Source organism: Pleurodeles waltl, chromosome 3_1, assembly GCF_031143425.1.
Source record: "Pleurodeles waltl isolate 20211129_DDA chromosome 3_1, aPleWal1.hap1.20221129, whole genome shotgun sequence".
Lineage (NCBI taxonomy): Eukaryota > Metazoa > Chordata > Amphibia > Caudata > Salamandridae > Pleurodeles > Pleurodeles waltl.
Window position 1 is genome coordinate 1,561,070,016 of NC_090440.1, and position 23,374 is coordinate 1,561,093,389.

Sequence of the window (23,374 nt, forward strand, 5' to 3'; positions counted from 1 at the left end):
TTTCTTGATTACAATGGTTACAATCATTTCCTTTTGTCCTTGCGTTCTTCCAGGGGGTGAGTGGGTGTATATGTAATGTTGCTGCATGTATTTGTGTGTCTGTTGTTGTGTGTGGTGGTGAGGGTGGGGGTGTTGCGTGTGTTTGTCACTCTGTTTCCTCCCCTCCTCCCCTGTGTTGTAGGCACAGTACTCACTGTGGTTGCCGCCGCCGCCATTTGTACTCCTCATAGAAGAGGAGGTAAACCAACATGGGCAACACATGAAGTTTGGGCTCCATGGCGTCCTGGTTCCTCACTGGGTGTCGAGAGGTGAGTGTTTTCCCTTCTGTGTACTGTTTCCGCCGTGCTTTTGATAGCGTTGGTTCCACCCTGGAAAATGTGCCGGATAGGCCTCTTGTAATATGGTGGGCGGTACTTTGTCTCCCGCCTGTCTGTTGGCGGTGACTGCCGTGCTGTTTCTTTCTACTGCCGTGGTGGTCGGAGTGTTAAAGTGGCTGTCTATGTTTTCGGTTTGCGCCACGGTTGTAATCATATGTTTTTTTTCCGCCAGCCTGCTTGCGGTACTACCGCCGCTTTAACACCAACCGCCAGGGTTGTAATGAGGGCCTAAGTCTCTTATTCTTTTTTATATTCATATCTTGACTTGTATATGTTAGATTTTTGTTGTTTTGGTCTTGTTTTGTTTAGATAAATATTACTTATTTTTCTAAACCTGTGTTGTGAAATTTTGTATTGTTTGCGCTGTATTGCTGCGTGTGCTGGTGCACATACTTTATGCATTGCTTCTGAGGTTAAGCCTGCCTGCTAGTGCCAAGCTACCAAGGGGGTGAGTAGGAGTAAACTGAGGGTGTTTCTCCTTTACCATGACTAGAGTGAGGGTGCTTGCTTGGACAGGGAGTAACCCGACTGCTAACCAAACACCCCATTTCTAACAGTACTACTTCTGGATTTCTGTTTTTAAGACATGGTATTAGTAGTTGTTGTGTGGTTTGTTAATCAATAAAATTCCCAGTAGCCTCCGAGTCAATGAGAGCTTTTACGTTATGAATGGTATTGGCAATATATAGGCAATATAGAGGTCCAGTTTGATGCAAAAGTGTCTACTTTTTATAGGAATGTTTAAATCCGTGATTTGTGAAGGGATTGTGACCACACACAAATGTAACCCTTTTTTTCACTTGGGTTTGTTGGTTTTCCACCTTTTTTCCTGCACTAGTTGCAACCTTTTTTGGAGGAATTTTATTTTGGGGTTTGACTGAACAATCTCTTACAAAATGTCCTTTTTGGTCACAATATAAACATTGCTCATTCTTTCATTGTTGTTCTTTTTCATACTTTGTTAGGGGTTGACAAAGTGCTCCAATTTCCATTGGTTCAGTGTTATGTTCAGAAGGTGATACTGGTGTCTTGGTTCGTTCAAAATGTTATGTGGTTCTTTTTGGTCACTTTCTTTCACCCTTCTGCTCTGAAAGACGATGGTCTAGTTGGAGTGTGAGATTGATTAAATCAGTACAAGTGGTTGGTTGTGGTTCACTTTGTGCTAATATGTCTTTCAAATCTTCTTTTAACCCCTGATAAAATATGGCTAATCTTTTTTCTTCTGATCAGGATGTTTCCACTATTAATCTGTAAAATTGTGTCGAATATGACACCAAATCTTTATATTCCCATCTCAATTCTAATAATTCTCTATCAGCAGATGAGGTGACTGCCCTTCGGTCAAATACCTTTGCGAACTCTTGCACAAATAATTTCCAATGATATAGGAGAGAACTGTCTTGACGTACTAACGGCACAGTCCAAGAAGCTGCATCGCCAGATAAGTATGAAATTAGAAAAGCTATACATGACTGAGGATTGGGGAAAGCATTCGGGTGACAGGTAAAATGTAATTCAGCTTGTGTTAAAAAGATTTGAACCTTATTGGAATCCCCTGAGAATTGTTCAGGGGCTGCAAAAGGAATCTGAGGAGGAATGCTTACAGAGATATTGGCCGGCTGCTTGAAACAGAAAAGAGAGGGTGTTTTCTGCCATACAGGGACCCCTGAGTCTCTACTCCCCACTTTAGACTGTAGTTGAGCCACCTTGTCTGCCAATGCTGCTGTGGATTTTTTTTATTCTACCAAATCTTTCTGAATCTGAGTAATGACCTTCAAGAGGTCATCCATGGTGGCCATTACCAAAATTTATTGTGCTGACCGGGAGGAATGTAATTTGTGTGCACATTATTCTGTAAAAGTTGCCAAAAAATCTTCCTCAGGGTCCACATGAGGAGATTATGGGCCCATCTCCAGATAGCTCCAAGTCACATAACTCCTAGAGTACTGAACATTAGAGATTCCAGGCGAGGGGAAGGGAGTTTAAGAAGGGAACTCTGGGGTAGGAGACTTAAAAGGAAAAGTGGTTAAACATACAAACAATACGTATATACCGTTATAACAGTGGTACCAATCCATCTATTTCAGTTGTGATCTCTCTCTCATAACCAGTTGTGACACGAAGCATGCCTTCAAAACAAATATTGGTCAATATTTCCTCAATGCACATTGTGACTGAATTCTTCTCATGAAATGCGCCGAAAAAATACTACATAAATTAAAAGATCAGGCTCCCCCTTAATATTCAGTTGCCCAGAATTAAAATAGAATTCGTTATAACAAACAATTAGAGAGACCTTTAACAATGTCCAGGGAGTTCTAACAAGTAATTATGTTCGATAGATTGTTATCATTAATTAAATCAAGGAAAAAGAAACAATTTGTCGCTTTGAGGAAGCGCTTACCGGGCAGATCAAGACCCGCTCTGAGATCTTCACCAGAGACACACAAATGATTTATGTCTGACAGTGAGAAAGCAATCTGAAGAATACTAGAGATGCGGGGAGAAAATCCGTGGGTAGCAGGAGCCGGCTGTGGGCACTGGAAATGCGGTGAAAAAGCTGAAAACGCGACCTGGGGACGAGCTCGACCTCAAGCTGACCTCGCAATGCAAGAGGAAGAAACAACTCACCGGCTTGTAGACCCCAGTAGAAGAATTCACCCGGGCCGCCCCACCAAACACTGGAACTGCTGATAAGAGAACCAACTCTTCCAAGGACCAAAGGAATAGTGAGCAGCTCCTCAGGGGCAAGGCTGCTTAAATAGACTAGGGCCACACCAAAGGTGCTGTCAATCACTACACCTGCAAACACAGCCCACAAACCTTTTGCAAGCAAGCATTGGCATCAGATATGGAAAACGGAAAACAAGCATTGGTATAGCATAGTGTACAATAGGATGATTGCAAACAAGCATTGGCATCAGATATTGCACAAGAAAACCAAGCATTGGTATAGTATAGTGTACAATATGATATATGCAAACAAACATTGATAAAAACTGCGCATAATAGGGTCATAGTATAGGACATTGCAACCACCAACATGTGTCATAGTAAACATGTCTTTTCCCACAGCCGGGATTAACCTTTCGACGGGCGCACAAGGCAACCCGTGAACTGTCATATGGCTGAGTGGGGGGATGCCATAGAAGCATGCCGCTGCAAACCTGACAGTTTTCTACTTGACATACAGTGATTGGTGTACACTACTGTCTTGTTGCAGACCATTATGCAACCACATACATTTTTTCTTCTTGGTACACAGTGCCTCCGCTCAAAAAGTTCTGCAAGGAGTTTAGTTTTCTCATTAAAGGCCTCAATAGAAAGGAGGAGCTGCAAAAGGCGCTGAGGGCCTGGTTTACAGCAAAGGAGGTTGATGAGTACACAGAGGAGGAGAATGTTGTTGTGGCTGGAGAGGAGGACAACCTGCAGGATGTGCTGGATAACCAAGATCTGCCTAGGAGGGAGGCAGCCTCCAGGGAAGGTAGCAGTGTTTCCTCAAGAGGTCTGACCACAGAGAAGCTGGAGGACAGATGGGAGGCTAGGCAGCTGGAGATTTTCAAGATGGGGAAGGAATTTCAGCTGGAACTAGCCAGACTCAATAGAGAGGCAGAAAGAGATAAATTTGCTATGGAGAAAAAGAAAATGTTTTTGGATCAAGAGTTGAGCTTGAAGGAGCTTAATCTGAAGAGCAGGCCCAGCACAAATGGTGGCAGCCTTTCATCAGTGCAATCTGAATGGCCGCTGCGGTCTTTCGGCGGGAACCGCTTGGCGGGCGGCGACCGCAGCGGTCAGAATGACCGCCTTAATTTGCTAGCACCTTGGCTTTTCTGCTGAAAGTCCTGACTGCCAGGTTGTGCCAAATCCAGTCCCTGGTCCCTTGGAAGCTAGTGACCTGATGGAAAATCCACGCACCACAGTTGTTGCAGCAGAAAAATTGATGCAGCGCCTGCACTGTGGCTAAAAAATCGATGCAGCGCCAGTGAAATCGGCACATCGCCTGCATCAGTGCGGATCCATCTGTGCCATGCGTCTGTATTTTCTTTTACTTTTAAAAATTGATTTCTTTTCTTGTGTAGGTTGTATTTGAGTCATTCTGGTCTTGTTTAACTTAGATAAATATTGGCTATTTTTTCTAAACTGGTGTAGAGTATTTTTGTGGTATTTTCTTCGTGTTCCTATGGGTGTGGTTGTATAAATACTTTGCACATTGCCTCTGAAATAAGACTGACTGCTTGAGCAAAGCTACCAAGGAGGTGAGCAGGTGTTATTCTAGGTGTGTGACTCCCTTACCCTGACTACAGTGAGGGTCCCTACTTGGACAGGGTGTAAACTGACTGCCAATTAGAGACCCCATTTCTAACAGCCACGTGAAAGGCAACCATAGTATAACATGACCTAATCTGCTTGTAGTAACATGTGCTCCACATATCTGTCTGTACATGAAAGTGAAAGAAAATCAGTGTGAATATTACAAAAACACCAAAATCACTTATGTCTACATCTATCATGGATCATTATTTACATATTTCTATCTCTTTCAGAGGGACAAACAAAACCTCCTGTCCTTGATGACCAACATGTTGGTGATGCCATCCTACCCCCTGTGGATGATGACACCTTCTATTACAGACACTTACACTTGGCTCCATGGTATTGATGAGCCCCTAGCTCACATTGCTGGTGTCATGATGCAGAGGGAACAAAAACAGCCATTTATGTCTGACACTTGTGAAGTTGTCACGCAGCTGGGGGGCATACATAACATCATGGAATCCACGGAGAGGAAGTTGGACTCCTACATTACAACAATGGATGCATTGTTGCTTTGTTGGCAAGCCACCAGACCCTTGTCAGGGATTTCCTGGCTGCCTCACTGGCAAAGACAAATGCTGATGGGGACAGGGGTGCCACATCTTCCATGTCTGATGTGTGTGTGCCTCAGATGCCTCCCATACAAACACCGCCAACTGCGCGGAAGGCACAACACCCATTAGAGAAGGAAGATGTGGAGTTCCCCAGTTTCCGTAGGCAAACTGCCAGATAAAGTTTGCCAGTGCCTCATAGCCAGTTTCCTACGGGTCCTATGTTGAACATCATGCCACCTCCTTTGTCACCCAGTACTGTACTGTTTGTTTTTACACCTGTTGATCTTATCCACTGGTGGACTTTAAACAACCTTACCTCCCACAATGGCAATTTGCACCGCCTCACTGAAATTTTCCTCACCGTCATATGTCACATGACATGTCTCCCAAATGGACTCTGTCTGGTCATCTAAATTTTGCATAACTGTTGGTGCTGCCCACATATCTACAATTAAATCCCCACAAAACATTGTGAGGGACCTATAATCTTAAATACAAATTACCCATATACACCAATTTCTTAAAAAAAGAGTATTGTATGTTTTTTGCTGAAGGGACTACATATACCATGGATGAAATGTAAGATTCTAACCCACTTGTTTGCATCTCAATAAAAGTGAGCTAAAGTTAATTGCACATGCTATCTTTGGATATGCACCTACTCCAAGTCCATCCACAACAATGGTATAATGAGGAATGTGTTCTCTCCCAGTGGAATGTCAGAGCATAACAGTAGGCTGCAGTTACTTGATTGACACACACTCAGAATCTGTTTCTAATCACACAAATACCAGATATAAATGGGATATGTGAGGCATGTGAGGACATGACACTGTTCCACTCATCCACATATATGTTGATCAGTTAACATGACAACAGGATCATCCTAATATGACAACCTCACTGCTCACATTGGAGAGATTCTACATTATATACATTTGCATAGTTGAACTAATAATAGCCTTGATACACATGCCCAAAATCCTCATGAATTAGCATCTTACCTGTGCCACACAAGCATACACAAGGCCCATCCAATATCTTGAATGTCAGTGAGCAAGAAATGCAAGTTCTCCTTGTCAGGCCCTGTGATAACTGATAAATGGTGAATAATGCTACATTGTGATAAGTAGGAAAAAGTTGTTCCTATGCCCCTAAGTAGTCTCAAGTATTGAGTGTGAGTGCAACTACACATTACATCTAGTATACATTGTACATACATATTTTTGCAGAAGAGCCAGACCACAGAACCAGAAACAATGCAACACCTCCCCAGTGGAAGAGGACATAGGAGATGTATGGGCATGAAATATTGAAAGTAGTTAATCAAGGTGAGCTGCATGAAGTGCTACACTTAACAAGCATTCAATGGCAATGATGATGGGTGTTCTCCAGGCAGGTGTGAATACAGTCACAATTTGTAATCAGTCAACAACAATAACCCCTTTGCACAATGGTGCAAGGGTGTGTACAGTAGTGCCAGGCACCAGTGTGTGTTGCAGCACAGCCAGGGATCTGCAATCTGTAGTTACACAACTATCCAACCTCTACCTGCCCTTTCACTTTTACACAGAGTGCTACAGTAGGATACTACATGTGTTGTGCTGTATGTAAAATCATCAAATGAGGCCCACTTTCAGTGTCTAAAGTACGGAATAGGGCCCATACTTGACTCCAATGTGAGGTAGACTAACAGTTGTCCATAGGCCTCTGACAAAGCAACATATACCTTCAAAGATGGCAGGTCAATTGCTACATCATCTACTCAACTTACACAATGACCCCAGCTCTTAAATATGAAATGATGATGAACTAGTAGAAGTAGAAAAAAATTAAATGTTTCAAAACTATTTAAACTACCTACACCTACCTAGCCTACAGTAGCTAACCGTAATACTAGCCGAAACGATCTTAACTTATCCTATCTTAAGCACTATACACACATGACAAATTAAACATCAACCTCCAACCTTCCTTAATACACATGGATACGGACAATACAAACATAAACACCATCCTATACATATACTATCTACACAATTTGTTGTTTTGCTTTGTTTTGTTTATTTATTTTTAAAACAAGTAAACTACAACCCACTACCCCCTTACAAATACTACCATTAAATAACACACTTAAAAGCAACTAACTAAAAATAAAACAATTGACCTTACACTAATCTACTCTAAGCCTGTGCCTATAGCAAACCCTAACTAACACTATGCCTAATAACAAGAAAATGTTTACCAACATGATAACAGGAAAATGGAATGTCCTGAGAAAGAGGATCAAATTTGGACGGCAATCCTTGCCATGGCCTCCTGCAATGTTAACATTATTTCGTGGTGCTGGCCTGCTCCTGTTCAATGCCATGCATCCTCCTGTTAAGTTTGCGCAACTCTCTGAAAATCATGCATGTGAATAAAGATCCTCTGGCACTTCTGGGACTCCTGTCGCGTGTGGTTATCTGCTGTGATGCATCTGATTGTAATTGTGTGGCCTGTGTCTGGACAGCCTGCTGCTGCTGTTGGACTCCCTCCAAACGTTTATGAACACTGGATTTTGTGGTGTCCATCCACCTTCCACTCTCGCATGTCCCTGTTGCCTTTGCCCTTTCGGATTGCACCCCATCTTCGGTACGCCTTTGTGATGTGGCGGATGTGGCAATAGCATTCCTTTCTCAATTCAAAGGTTCTAACTTCATCAGCTGTCATGTTATCTAAGGAGTTAATGGAAAAACGTATTAGCTCAAGTTGTAAATGTACATAATGGTTGTGAAAATAGGCTGACGTACAATCATTTGAGGCAGTCCAGACCTATACCAAAGTTTAAGATGGAGATGTGACAATATATCTTCAAGAGTACAACATCTCCTAATCGAACAAGGCAAACTGAGTTAAATATAGTCAGTGTAGGTGTGCTATATGGACATGTAGTCACAATATGATTACAACCATATCACTCTTAACAGTGACTCGCACTCATGATGATATGTCAATAGGAAATTGAACACATGGTCCATATGGACACTTTTGGTGTTGGTATTGCCTCATGCAAGTGGGGTGAAACTTGGTCATAAACCTACATGAAAGGTGATAAGGTAATGTGCTTCTGCATTGCATGGCTCACCTGGAGTTACACAAGGCATCACTGACTTATATTATTCAGTGTCAGGTAGCCAATACATAGATGGAAGGTGGTACGCTCCCTCCGGCAAGACACTACTGCAGTACACTTCATCAATTTACCTTCAGGCAAATACAATGAAATCTGACATATAGCTTCTGGTACGCAGTTGTAGCAAAACCATGATGACCTTTACATAAACACATTTATGTACACTCATTCTCCCAAGGCTGCATTCATCAGGGCACAATTGAAATAAGAAAATGCATTTCAGGAGTATGTATATGCATGGTGGAGTACTCATCTGTATAAGACCTTTGTTGGCTATAATGCAGGGACCACTGCACCATGATGGAAGAGGGACTGCATTGCTGCTAGCCAGTTTAACTTACCCCACAGTAGGTGAGCAGTGTAATGCTGCTAACAGAATGCGCTCCTGCCTGTGAACTTTCACATAGTGCAGCAACATGACTTTATACCTTGCATTGTATGAATGCCTCCCAAAAATTTAACATAGGGGATATACACGGCATGAGTTCAGCATTTCATTGCCAATCCATAAGCAGATTAGTGGGTTTGTCCAGCTGGCCACACCATGCCAATGACACTGTATGCATACATTGAGGCCTGCTGGCGCTCCATAGGTTTAACAGCAATGACATTTGCACAATGTGCTCCAAAATATACACATTTCAATGAAATATGAAGCCTGACATCCAGTTTAGACATACAAATCCATGTGACCAGAACCCCGCTATGTAGACATCTACACTCACAATGTGCATCAGTCAGGCAGTCTGTGAATGATTTGTACAACATGATGATTAAACAGAATAGTAGGCCTATATCCCTACTGCCCCAGGGCATCAGTGTAATTGTTCCTTTGTCACATAAGTTCACATATGTATGACCTGGACTACTTTGAGGGAGGCTCAAGTACCCCTGAGGCTTAATTACAACAGTCATACCTCAAGTTAAGTTAAGTAAATGATGATTTATCAATATTTATCAAAATGTACTAACACTCTTACAGAAACACATGTTGAGATGCCATTTTTTCCGTTCTCGTCATGGGTCAATCCATGATTTGGAAAAACTTTGCTCTGTCACAACAACCATAGCATCTATCATAGGAAAAATGGCTTGATTGTGAAGGTTACCCTGCTGACACTGTCCTACAGGATTTAACAATTTGGCTTTCTATTTGACACACAGCTACAGGGACAGGTATGTGTCACCAAACAACTTAAGTATTGATCATCAGGACTGTTTTCCCACATCTATAGTCAGTCACACTGAATTATGTAGCAGGAGACGTTCAATGTATGTAACATTTATGTATGCTTCAAAATGAAGGAATATATGTGGCATATTGACACACATTTTCTAATAATCAAATTTCATAATACCATCATATTTACACTTGATAACACTGTCTGGGTAATTATTTTCCACCTCATCAGCACCAGTTTTGTACTCGAGTATGGACATCAGCAACAAAACCGTGCCCAGACAAGCTTACCCAGGCTCATTTCACTTTGCTGCTACATCCATTAAAACATAGGCCCTGATTTAAGAGGGCCTAGGGCCACGTTAGCGCCACCTTTTCATGATTATTTTGACACTAAGGCGGCACTAAGTTGGCCTTTTCCCTGCGCCATAGTTACAAAGTGGTGCAATGCATACATTGTGCCACTTTGTAACCCTTTGTGCTACATTATGCCTGCGCGAGGCATAATGTATGCAAAGGGAGGCTTTCCCCTGTTAGGAGGGCCCAAAAAATGTTGCAATGAAATCTGAGAGATTTCTTTGCGTAATTGTTTTGGAACTTTTAACGCCTGCACAGAGCAGGCGTTAAAAGGAGGCACACCATTGTTTACAATGGGCTTTGCAGGATTAGCATCCATATTTTTTACGCTAATCCTGCAAAGCTCTGAACTAGCGTGAAAAATTCTGATGCTAGTTACCTAACTACCTCCATGGTGCACCATACCTTAGATACAGCGCACACATGGTGGTGTTAGGGGGGTGCTAAGGGGCGCAAGAAAAGTGGTGCTGCTCTGGGTGCAGTGCCACTTTTCTTAAATCTGGCCCATTGTTTGTTATGTGTGCCATTTGTGTCACAACAAAATTTGATTGTGTTGAACATCTGCAGATTTAGTACCAGATGATGGCTCATGTGCATCAAAACTGTAGATATGCAAACATCACAGCCGCAAAAGATGCATGAATACACTGCCCCTACCTGCACACTGACATGCATCCTTGTCAATTCAACATTATTCTGTTAACAAGTTCAGTTGTGTCGGCACCCTGGCTGTAATTTGGTTGCAGGTGATTGATACATCCCCATATACATCACAATGTTACAACGATCATGGATCACACACAGACCTTACGGAGCTACATCCATTTATTCATTACACTTACTGGTTGCACTGGGATCCCAGTAGGTGTCAACTTCTCACAGGGTGGATGAGACATATTCCACCTACAATGCAAAGATTTCAACATTGCATTGAAAATAGTGCAGCTTCACATGGTCAAAATACCATAAGAAATAATCTCACATCCTAGTGATTTCAAATAGTCATCACGCTTGATACCCATATGTAGACATTGTATAAATATGGGATGCAGCTAGTCACCTTGCATGGCAGAGCTGGCTGGATGTTGAAGGTCAGAGGTATCTAACATCACATGCCTGAAGCAAGCCTCAGGAATGCAATGTTTTCTGTACTGCGGAGCTCATAATCTCAGGCCCCTGTAACACAAGGGAGAAATCAATGACATTAGGCAGGCCAAAGTACTGCTGCTGTGAGAAAGGACAGGAATACACTGTATGTAACATTGTAAGGACCATATCAGACTTTTCATGGCACTTGTTAGAAATGGGGTCTTTGGTTGGCAGTCAGGTTTCCCCGTTGTCCAAGCAAGGACCCTCACTCTAGTCAGGGTAAAGGAGAATCACACTCAGTTAACCCCAGCTAACCCCTTTGGTAGCTTGGCACCAGCAGGCAGGCTTAACTTCAGAAGCAATGTGTAAAGTATTTGTACCAGCACACACAGTAATCTAGTGAGAGCACTACAAAATGGATACTACAACAGTTCAGAAAAATAGGTAATATTTATATAAATCACACAAGACCAAAACAACAAAAATCCAACATACACAAGTCAAGATATGAATTTTTAAAAGAATAAGGCCCTCATTAGTACCCTGGTGGTCGGTGATAAAGTGGCGATAATAGCGCCAACAGGCTGACAGTAAGTACCGCCAAATTATGACCATGGTGGTGATATCTCCGAAAGACAGCCAATGTACCACACCGACTGCCAAGGTGGAAACAACAGCCACCACGGCGGTAGCGGCCTACAGCCAGGGAGAAGACAAAGTTCCGCCCACCATATTATGACACAGGAAACCGCCACCTTTTCCGGGGCGGTACCAACGCTATCAAAAGGCTTGTGGAAACAGAGCACAGAAGTCAAAGGACTCACTATTGGAGACACAGGAAAGAACCACGCCACCATGGAACCAGAACTGCAAGTCTTTCTGATGATTTTCTACGTTATGCTTCACCAGGAACACCAAAGCCGGCGAAGACAACGACGTTGAGTACAGCTGCCTAGCACACAAGGCGGGGGGGGAGGAAAATGAGAGTGACACACACACGCACAACACACACCCCACACACAAACGCCATACACACAACCAGATGCAATACAAAAACAATTTATCCCCGTAAATCACCTGAATAAATCAAGAACAACAGGAATAGACTAAAGTGATTGTAGTAAGATCAACATCATAAGTAAAAAATCGATTTGGCAATGCAACAAATATGTACAAATGTATAAAAAGGGACACTGCCCAGTCCCCAGTTCACAGGGGCCACATGGCCACAGGGCAAAGTCCAAGGCCCCATTCCTTCCCTACAGCAATACGGAGAGAACACTGCAGGGGCATCAGTTGACAAATAGGCAGGCACCTCAAGGGGAGAGGGGCACCTCAGCCGGATGTGGAAACAAGACCACTGCTTCTGGAGGGGGCAACATGCCCTGTGCTTGGTCCCGGGGAGTGCAAGGCCACAGTCACTGAAGTGGGTGTCTTCCCCACTGGTTCTGGAGGGGGTAACATGCCCTGTGCTTGGTCCTGGGGAGCACAAGGCAACAGTCTTTCAAGTGGGTGTCTTCCCCACTGGTTCTGGAGGGAGCAACATGCCCTGTGCTTGGTCCAGGGGAGTTCAACGCCACAGTCTCTGGAGTGAGTGTCTTCCCCACTGGGTCTGGAGGGGGCAGCCTGCATAGTAGCCCTTGAGAGTGGACTACATGGCATCCGGTGGCGGTGACGGCTGCACTGTGTTGGTGGTGGTAGTGGGAGGCTCCTGCTCAGCCCCTGCACCCTCCGAAGTCTGCACTGTGGTGGTAGTGGTAGTTGGAGGCTCCTGCTCATCCCCTGCACCCTCTGATGGCTGCACTGTGGGGGTGGTGGTAGTGGGAGGCTCCTGCTCAGCCCCTGCACCCTCCGATGGCATCACTGTGTTGGTGGTGGTAGTGGGAGGCTCCTGCTCAGCCCCTGCACCTTCCGATGGCTGCAGTGTGGTGATGGTGGTAGTGGGAGTCGCCAGCTCTGCCCCTGCACTCACTGATGGCTGGTGATGGGGGCTCTGTGACAGCTGCTGGTGCAGGGTCCTTCCCCTTTTTGCTGGCTGGTGCAGGCTCCTTCCCCTTTCTGCTGGCTGCTGTAGGTTCCTTCCCCTTTCTGCTGGCGGGTGCAGGCTCCTTCCCCTTTTTGCTGGCTGGTGCAGGTTCCTTCCCCTTTCTGCTGGCTGGTGCAGGCTCCTTCCCCTTTCTGCTGGCTGCTGCAGGCTCCTTCCCCTTCAGTATTTGTGGCCTGGAATCCTTTCCACCATGAGAAGGTGCTGATGGAACTGGGGCCGTGGACTGTTTGGCTGAGGTGCTTGGCTGGGTTCTTGGTACTCTGGCCATATGTGCAGGATGGGGGGTAGGGGTGGGGAAGAGGTCGATGGTTGAAAGAAAAAGCTTTTTAGGGACATTGGGGTGGGAAGAAGGAGAAGAAATGGGAGTGGAGGATGAGGGAGTGGTTGTTGGAGATGTTAGTCTGCTGGATTTGGGTGCAGGTGCATGGGTTGTATGCTGTTGTGAGTTGAATGGTTGTTGGGTGTCTGAGTGATGGATCTCAGAAGGTCAATAGCCTCCTCACTCAGGTTATCAGGGCTCACTGGGGCAGGGCCTGAGGTGCCTGGGGTGAAGGAGATGCCCACCCTCCTGAGGGGCTGCTGGGAGAGCGGTGCTGGTACGGGGGTGGCTGCTGTACCTGTAGCTGGGTTGGTCACAGAGGTGTCCTCCACCACCAAGGAGCTCCCATCAGAGGAGGTATCTGAGTCTGCTCCAGTCTCCGCCATGGTGCTCCCCTCGCCCTCTGTCCCACTGGTGCCCTCAGCATTGGTGGACTCTGCCTCCTGGGTCCTGTGGGATGCAGCTCTCTCCGTTGCCGGTGCCTCTTCTCCTCCACCAGATGATGCTAATGCACATAAGGACAGGATGACAAAACAAGAAAGGGGAGAGAGAGACAAAGGATACACTAGGTCAATGACTGCACCAACACCACCAATGGTGTACACAGCACCCTCACACACAGGGGAAAGGCCTACACACTATGCATTGCACTACCAGTGATATTGCTAGCCACCAAGGCTTGAGGAGGAGCACACACCGCCAACTGCAGCACACCTGTGACCCACGCAGCCCTGACCAGTAGTGGATGCTAACAAGCGAAGTAGGCAGTATTTTCCCTTCAGATCCTTGGCCAACAGAGGACCTATGCTGCTATGTCTGGCCTGGCATGGGGCACCCACAGACACACAATCACCACCCGGAAACCACCTCTCCAGCCGTGAGCTTCAATGATGGCCGCTGTACTCACTCCCTTGTGGCTGCTGTGATGCTCTCAAGCGCCCATCCAGCTCTGGATAGGCCACCCCCAGTATGGGGGCAATCAGGGGAGTCAGGGTTCGACGGGCACCCCTTCCTTGTTGGAAGTTCATCCCCAGCTGGGCCTCTGCGGTCTTCCGTGTCCAGCGTCTTAGTTCCTCCCACCGTTTGCGACAGTGGGTGCTCTGCCTGCAATAGACCCCCAGAGTCTGCACCTTCATGGTGATGGCACGCCATATACCCTTCTTTTGATGGGCGCTGACCTGAAGAGGCAATACAGACAGGAAAACATCATTAGACAAACAGTCCAGCCAGTAATACAAATGGCCAACAATACCCGTTTCCAGCACTATTGGCACACACATAGCCCAGCACTCAATGTGTACCCACAAGGAGGACATCCCATCCCCCTAACACAATGCCTTCACACACACCTCCATACATTCATACCACATGCATCATGCCTACAGTGAACTCGCCTGTTGGTCTGGCAGCCCATACAGCAGTCCGTACTAGGGTAGGACCCCATCCACCAGTCTTTCCAACTCCTCTGAAGTGAAGTCTGGGCCCTTTCCCCGGTCACACAGGCCATGGTAGGTTCCAGACACAGGTCACAGCAGCACATGCAGTGTAGGTCCTCTCCTATGGAAGGTCAGGAAACAAGTGAGGAAAATGGCGGTCACACCTGCGGCGGTGCATACTGTCACCGCCGGCACAGATCTCTATTGGCCACTGTAACCCATAGGGCCCAATTTTAACCAATTGGTTCCAGACCACCTCCTGCCATGGCACACAATGTCAGCGGCATTACCTCACTTCCACCTATCCTTCCACACAGGACAGGCGGATGTCATTTCAGGGGGGGGCAGGCCTATGGATTAAAACTGCATCACAGGAGAAATAGGCACATACTGGACAAATCACACTGACCCATTACATGTTTACAGATTGCAGACTACTGTTGTGGCTCCATTGTTCAGTTTGTGACAGCCTCCTCACTCTTTTGTCCCTTAGATTCCTACCGCTGTGGATGAATAGGAGATGGAGACATACCCCGTTGTACAGACCCCTGGTGGACTTGGCTACACTGGAGGTCAGGCACATAATACTCACCTATAGACTGGACAGAGCCACAATCACAGAGCTGTGTGCCCAATTGGAGCCTGACCTGATATCTGCTATCCGTCACCCCACTGGGATCCCCTCTCTTGTGCAAGTGCTATCAGTTCTCCATTTCCTGGCAACTGGTTCTTTCCAAGTGACAGTGGGCTTGGCTGCAGGAATGTCACAGCCAATGTTCTCAATAGTGCTGACAAGAGTGTTGTCTGCCCTATTAAAACACATGTGCAGCTACATTGCATTCCCCCAGGTGGACGATTTGGCCACTGTGAAGGCAGAGTTTTATGCAATGGGACATATCCCCAATATAATTGGTGTGATTGCTGGAACCCATATCGCACATGTGTCCCCCTCCACCATAATGAACAGGTGTTCAGGAATTATAAGAGTTTCCACTCTATGAATGTCTAGATAGTGTGCTTGGCGGGCCAGTATATCTCCCATGTCAATGCTAAATATCCTGCGTCAGTGCATGATGCCTTTGTCCTGAGGAATAACAGCATCGCAAATGTGATGGCCCAACAACAGAGGTGCAGGGTGTGGCTAATGGGTGAGCCCTGGGTCCCACCTAGTATATGTTGGTGTATGGCTATGGTGTTGGCCATACAGGATAGTTTTTTGTTAAATTTTGTCCCTCAATATGTGCAGGTGACGCTGGTTACCCAAACCTATCATGGCCGCTGACCCCTGTGAGGAACGCCAGGACAAGGGCTGAATAATGTTATAATGAGGTACATGGGTGAACCAGAAGGATAATTGAGAGAACCTTTGGCCTCCTGAAGGCTAGGTTTCGGTGCCTCCATCTAACAGGCAGATCCCTGTGCTACTCACCTAAGAAGGTCTGCTAGATAGTAGGGGCATGCTGCATGTTGCACAACCTGGCCCTTAGATGCCATGTCCCTTTTCTGCAGGAGGATGAGACTGGAGATGCCCTTGTGGCAGCAGTGGACCCTGTGGACAGTGAGGATCAGGAGGCAGAGGATGAGGACTACAGAACCTCTGTAATCCGTCAGTACTTCCAATGACACACAGGTGAGACAGTGTAACTTTACATTTCAATGACTTTGGTTGAATTCTGTGTGGCATTGGCATGCTGGTATTTCCCACTTCTATGCCAACTTACTGTTCCCTCTGGCTATTCATTTTGCAGATGTTGGTGATTTGACAAATACTCCTGGTGTGATCACAACAGCCAGCTTAAGATCATTAATTCTATGCTCATTCTATGTACAGTTCATTTGCAATGTTTATACCTGTTTCAATAAATACATATTTGAAATACATGACATACTCGAAATTGGTTTTTAGCAAAGGATGTTTAATATCTAGAGGGGAAAGTGCAATGGGATGGGGTGATGATGGAGGAAAGTCCAGGGTATTGTTCCAGTCTGTTCGTAGCACAGGTGCATTGTCCAAGTGGACATAGGAAGGGGAGCAATGGCAGTTCAAGATGAACAGGGTGACTGAATGGGACACAAGGGGGCAATCAGGTGAGTCTCATTTCCTGGCTGGGTCTTGGCAAGTGTCTCTGGCTTCTGTCTGGATCGCAGGGAACGTTTGCCGGGTGGTTCACCTTCTGCAGGGGTGCTGGTGGCCTGTGAGTCCTGTGGTGGGGCCTCCTGGCCACTAGCGGCAGCGAAAGTGGAAGGCTGTTCAGATGAATGGCTAGTGGCAGGGGCCTGCTGGTGTGAGACTGCCTCCCTCATAATGTTGCCCATGTCTACCAGGACCCCTGCTATGGACATCAGGGTGTTGGTGATGGCCTGCAATCCTCCCTGATCCCCTGGTACTGTCCCTCCTGGAGCTGCCTGTTCTCCTGCACGTTGTCTAGGATCTGGCCCATCGTGTCCTGGGAATGTCGATAGGCACCCAGGATCTCGGAGAGTGCCTCCTTGAGAGTCAGTTCCCTGGGCCTGTCCTCCCCCTGGTGCACAGCAGTCCTCTCAGTGTCCCTGTTGGCCTGCGCCTCTGTCCCCTGAACCGTGTACCCACTGCCACTGACCCCAGATCCTTGATTGTTTTGGGTGCGAGGTGTAGCCTGAGGTCCTTGTAGAGGTGGGCACACTGCTGATTGACGTGTCCTGGGTACAGAGGTTTAGGTACGCTGGGTGGGTTCTGTGGTGGTGTTTCTTGATAGGGGAGGCTCTGTGGTGATGTGTGACTGGGCCTGGGTAACTGGCTGTCCAGTGGTCCCTGATGGGCCAGGTAGATCGTCCAGATCCTGAAGTCCAGAGTTACTGTCATCACTGTGGGCCTCTTCCGTTGGGGGACTGGATAGTGATGGCACCTCCTCTCTGGTGACATTGGCTGGGGTACCTGTGAGGATGTAAATGATGTGTTATGGTTAATGTGTATGACATATTGTACATTCCTGGCTTCCCCTCTATGGTTGTTGTTGCCCTGCCAGCTTTTACTTGTGTATGTTGGTGTATGGTGAGATTGTTAGTTTTCATTGCTGTGCATGCTTTAGTGATGAGTGTCCATGCAGGGCTATGAGGGGTGTCCATGCATTGGTATGGCATGCAGGGCTTGGCATTGGGATTAGTGAGATGTGATGGTGGGGTGTGTGGGATATAGTGGAGTGATGGGAGGGAGGGTGAGGGTATGTGATGGCATGCCGGTAGGGGTGTGATAATAGTAGAGAGTTGACTTACCAGTGTCCAGTACTCCTCCGACTCCAGCCAGGCCCTCAGGATGCAGTATTGCCAAGACTTGATCCTCCCATGCTGTGAGTTGTGGGGAAAGAGGTGGGGGACCACCGCCAGTCATCTGTATAGCGAGCGGGTGTCTTGCTGCTATGGAACCTACCTTCCCCCATAGGTCGTTCAACCTCTTCCTGATGTCTTCCCTTGTTCTTGGGTGCTGTCTCATGGCGTTGACCCTGTCCACGATTCTCCATCATAGCTCCATCTTCCTAGCAATTGATATCTGCTGCACCTGTGCTCCGAACAGCTGTGGCTCTACCCTGACGATTGCCTCCACCATGACCCCTAACTCCTCCTCAGTGAAACGAGGGTGCCTTTGTGGTGCAATGGGTGTTATGTGATGTGTGTTGGTGAGGCTGTGTTGGGTAATGTGTTGGGGTGTGTGAAGTGGGGTGCGTGAGGGATGTATGGGTGTATGTGGTGTGTGTATGTAGTTGTGTCAGTGGTCTTGGTGTCAGTCTCGTGCCAATGTTTTGTAATCGTAAAGGGTTGTGGGTAATGTGGGTCTGTGTTTTATAGTGGTGTGGGTGTGGTGTGTGTATGGGTGTCAGGTGTGTGTTGTTTGAATTGTCCAATGTGGTGTTGATTTGTCTGTGGGTGTCCATTGTGAGTGCAGCGGTATGTGCTGCCAATGGTTTACTGCCGTTGAATGTCCGCTGTGGTGATTCGTGCGTCATAATGTGATGGGTGTTGTTCTGTCGGCGTACTGGTGTGGGGTTTGATACCGCCAGTTTATCACTGATCTTTGGGCTGGCAGAGTTGTGTCTGTATTCTGTCAGATTTGTGTGTGTATGTCATAATATGGTGAACAGATATCTGCCGTCACGGCGGTAAGTTAGAGGCCGTCAGCGTGGCGGTAAGCGGAAATTACCACCAGGGTCATAATGGCGGCCTAAGAATCTTAATCCTTAGGAAACAGTGAAAATGCTGTTGTTACACAAAGTACCTGGTTTGCGTCAAAAATAAAGCCGCACTGGAGAGCGTGCGTCGGAAAAGCCCTTTTTCACCAGCAGACAGGAGGTCAGGAAGAGGCTCACTCTCTTCCTCCAACCCATCATCTGTTGCTAGGAGCATGGACAATTCAGCCCACTCAAAGTGTGGCTTGAGGCGGTTCACAGGCAGGACCCTTAAACCACAATCCAAACTACAATCCAACAGGTAGATTAATTCGCTCTTGAGCTCCACCACCTCAAATGGCCTAGTCCACTTGTCCTGGAGCGCCCTAGGCTATATTGGTGCCATTACCCACACTTTTTGCCCAGGGTGAAACTCAACCAGAGTGGCATTCTGGTTATACCACCATTTCATGGCTGCCTGGCTTGCTTTCAGGTTCTCTTGTGCGAGAGCTCTGAAGTGAGCAGTATGGTTTCTGAAGGCCAGAATGTAGGTAAATACATCCTGGGGAGGTTTACTGGGGGCTTTCTCCAAGCCCTACTTCACCAGACCCAAAGGTTCCCTGACAGGGTGGCCATATAATAACTCAAAAGGACTTAATCAAAGCCCTTTTTGAGACACCTCACTGTAGGCAAACAAAAGGCAGAGCATGAGGACGTCCCACTTCCGCCTCAAGGGTTCTGACAGGTCGATGATCATGCCTTTTAAGGTGTGGTTGAATCTCTCAACCAGACCATTGTTTTGGGCATTGGTAAGGAGTGGTGAACTTATACATTACCCCACACTACTTCCACAGAGACTTCGTGTAAGTAGATGTGAAGTTGGTACCCCTATCAGATCCCCATGTGGGTAGAAACCCCTATCAACGCACAACCCACCACAGGGGAAGTGATTGATCTCAGAGGAAGGGCTTCCGGGTACCGGGTGGCATGGTCCACCAAGACCAGGATGAACCTGTTGCCCATGGCTGACTTGGGATCCAGAGGCCCCACAATGTCAATGAGCCTTACATTTCCCCCCCCCTCTTGCCACTTGCCTGACAAGTCTGGCAAGACCTGCAATGAGCATCTGAGTGCCTGCGCATTAGGGGCCAGTAAAAGTGGCTGACAAGCCGTTCAAAGGTCTTGTCTTGCCTCCAATGTCCAGCTAAAGGCACATCATGAGCCAGACCCAGTAGGAAGGCTCTGAAGCACTGGGCTATCACCAGCACATGTGCTGACCCAGGCTCAGCAACCTTAGGCTCACTATACAGGAGGCTGTCCTCCCAATAAATCAGGTGAGATCCTGGCTCCCTGCCAGCCGCCTGGTCGGCATCCTGCTGCCACAAACCCACTAAAGTAGGGCATATCATTTGTGCCTCACAGAATGGCTCTCTGGTGGGCTCCTCTTCCTGCTGCCACTGTGACAGCTCACAGACCTGCCCCAGCTCAGCCACCTGCTCCCCTGTAGGCTCCGGGGTGTCACCCTCAGGCTCCACCTCTCCTGGACCGTGGAAACTTTCTGGGGCCAGTTTCTCGTGCCCCTTGCCCTTCCTCTTTTTGGCAGTTCCCTGGCCCACTATTTCAGACTCCAGGGGCTTCTGACCACCATGACGGACTGCCATTGACCTCGTGGATATGCATACCCACCCAGGCAAACCCAACATCTCCAAGTGTGACCTGTGCTCCACCTCCTTCCAAGGGGAATCCTCTAGGGCATTTGCGAGCAAACAATTCACAGGCATGTTTTGACTCACAGCTACTTTCAAGCAACCTGAAACTCCCCCACCCCCATTCAAAGAGAACCTGCGCCACTCTGAGTTGTCTATTGCAACTACTTTGTGAATTACACGGGGATCTATTTGCTCTTCAGACACCAGGTGACTTCTCACTGTAGTCACACTGGCTCCTGTGGCTCTCAGAGCTCCCACCCTCTGCACATTAATGGTTACCCACTGCCTGTACTTTTTAGTGTTGCCAGGCACTAGGGTTCTCTGGACCATCTAAATGTCCCCTAGTGAGACAAGGATCCTCTCAGCTGGCTACCACCCACCTGGACCAGAGGGTGCCGGTGTACCCTTGGGACATTTGGTATCCCCTCTCACATGACCCACATGGTCACATGCATAACACTTACAGAGGGGACTCTCCTCCACAGGTTTCCCTTTGGAGAACCATGGTTTCTTTTCACTGGGAGGTTGGGAATCCTTATCTCTTTTGGACCTTGGTACTCTCCCAATAGTCTGCTTCCTGCGCAAGCTTCCTGGGATCAGTCAGCTTGCTGTCAATTAGGTACTGGCGCAGCTCTGGAAGTGCTCCCAAGCAATTAAATTGTAAAGCCCCTCATACGTTGTCACCTTACTGCCCTTCACCCAACCATCCAGTGACCTGCAAAAAGAATCAACACATTCCAACCATGTTTGGGACTCCTTCTTACAGGACCTAAACTTGTCCTTATACTGCTCAGGGGTGAGACCATATCTTGTGAGTAGGGCGTCCTACATGATAGAGTAGGTGAGCCCCTGAGGATCCCCTAAGGATGTCAGAGCATCCCTCCCCTCTTCCTCAAAGTGCTTCCACAGACCCGCCCTCCAATGAGCTTCAGGGACCAGGTTCATATGGACATCAGAGTCATACCCCTTGGACCACAAGAATATGTCATCCTCCCTTTTGTAATCCTTCACAAGGTCTTTAGGAATGTGTACCCTCCTCTCAGGCTGCACTGTGATATTGCTACCACCATCCCTACTGGACTGGCTCCTCTGATCCCGCTCCCTCAAGCTGAGCTCATTAGCTAACAGTATCTCCTTTTCCTCTATAGCCATCCTCCTTTCTTCCATCTCCCTTTGCATCCAAAACTTTTCCAACTCCAGCTGGTGAGCCCTCTCTGCCTGTCTGTCCTGTCACCCTTCAGGAGTCAGACCACTGGATGACACACTGCTACCTGCCCTGTAGACCCTCTCCCTGGACATAACAGGCCCACCCACTATACCATTGTGTATGGATTACACCTCCCCATCCTCATCCTCCTCCTCCTCCACTGTGTGCTCCTCAGCTTCCTTGGCTGTCTCCCAGGCCCTCAGTGCCTTCTGCAGCTCCTCCTTGCTAGTGGAGCCCTTCATGGGACAGGCAAGATATGTGCAGAACTGCCTCAACTGAGCAACTGTATAGCTGTCCTGTTTCCCTAAATCAAAAGCAGCTCCGGCTGAATCATCTCCAGATTGAGACATGATGAAGAATCAATAAAAGTGCAAAGTTTCAAGGCAGAAGAATCACACTTAACCCCCGCTCACCCCCTGGGTAGCTTGGCACCAGCAGGCAGGCTTAACTTCAGAAGCAATGTGTTAAGTATTTGTACCAACACACACAGTAATACAGTGAAAACACTTCAAAATGGTCACCACACCAGTTTAGACAAATAGGTAATATTTATCTAAATCGAACAAGACCAGAACAACAACAATCCAACATACACAGTCAAGATATGAGTTTTTAAAAGAATAAGGCCCTCATTACAACCCCGGCGGTCTTGGACCGCCGGGGTTGTTGTGGCGGATTTCACCCCCAGCAAGCTGGCGGTGAAATCCACAGTATTACGACCGCGGTGCACCCGTCGCACAGCCACAACACCGCCTGCTCCGTTTCCGCCCGCCGGCCCAGCGGGGATCTCAAAATGACCGTGGCGGGCGTGCGGTTGCATTGGCGGCCGTCTGGCGGTCCGATCTTGGCGGGCGGCTTCAGCTGCCTGCCAAGGTCGTAATGAGGGCGTAAGAGTCCTAATTTTTAGAAAACAATGAAAACGCTTTTGTTGCACAAAGTACCTGCTTAACGTAAAAAATAAAGCCGCAAGGCCGAGCATGCGTTGGAAAAGTCAGCGATGCATTGATTCCTTACTCGCAAGTGAGGCCGTGCGTCATTTCTTTCTCCGGTCGGGTCGGCAATGCATCCTTTTTCTCCCTCGCAAGAGAACAATGTGTCGTTTTGTGGAGGGAGCACCTCGGATACACGCAGAGTCGGGTTGACTAGGACTCCCAGGGCGATGGGTTGAAAATCTGGTTGCACGGTGTTAGAAAACTGCACTGCATGGGGTTTGTGTCATTATCAGACTCTGGAAGCGGGTGTTGTGTGTCATTTCTCCAGCCATGATGCGCTGATCTCCCAGCCACGATGCCGGTGGAGCATCAATTTCAGCCACGAAGCCAGTGATGCGTCATTTATCAGCTGCGTTGCCAAAGGTGCGTCGTAAATTTCCCTGCACGATGTTCTGTGCATGGATTTTCAGTTCTTGTCTGCCAGCTTCACCTTTCAAGGGCAGGAGTCTCGGCAGACAGTCCAGGTGCTGGCAGGGGGA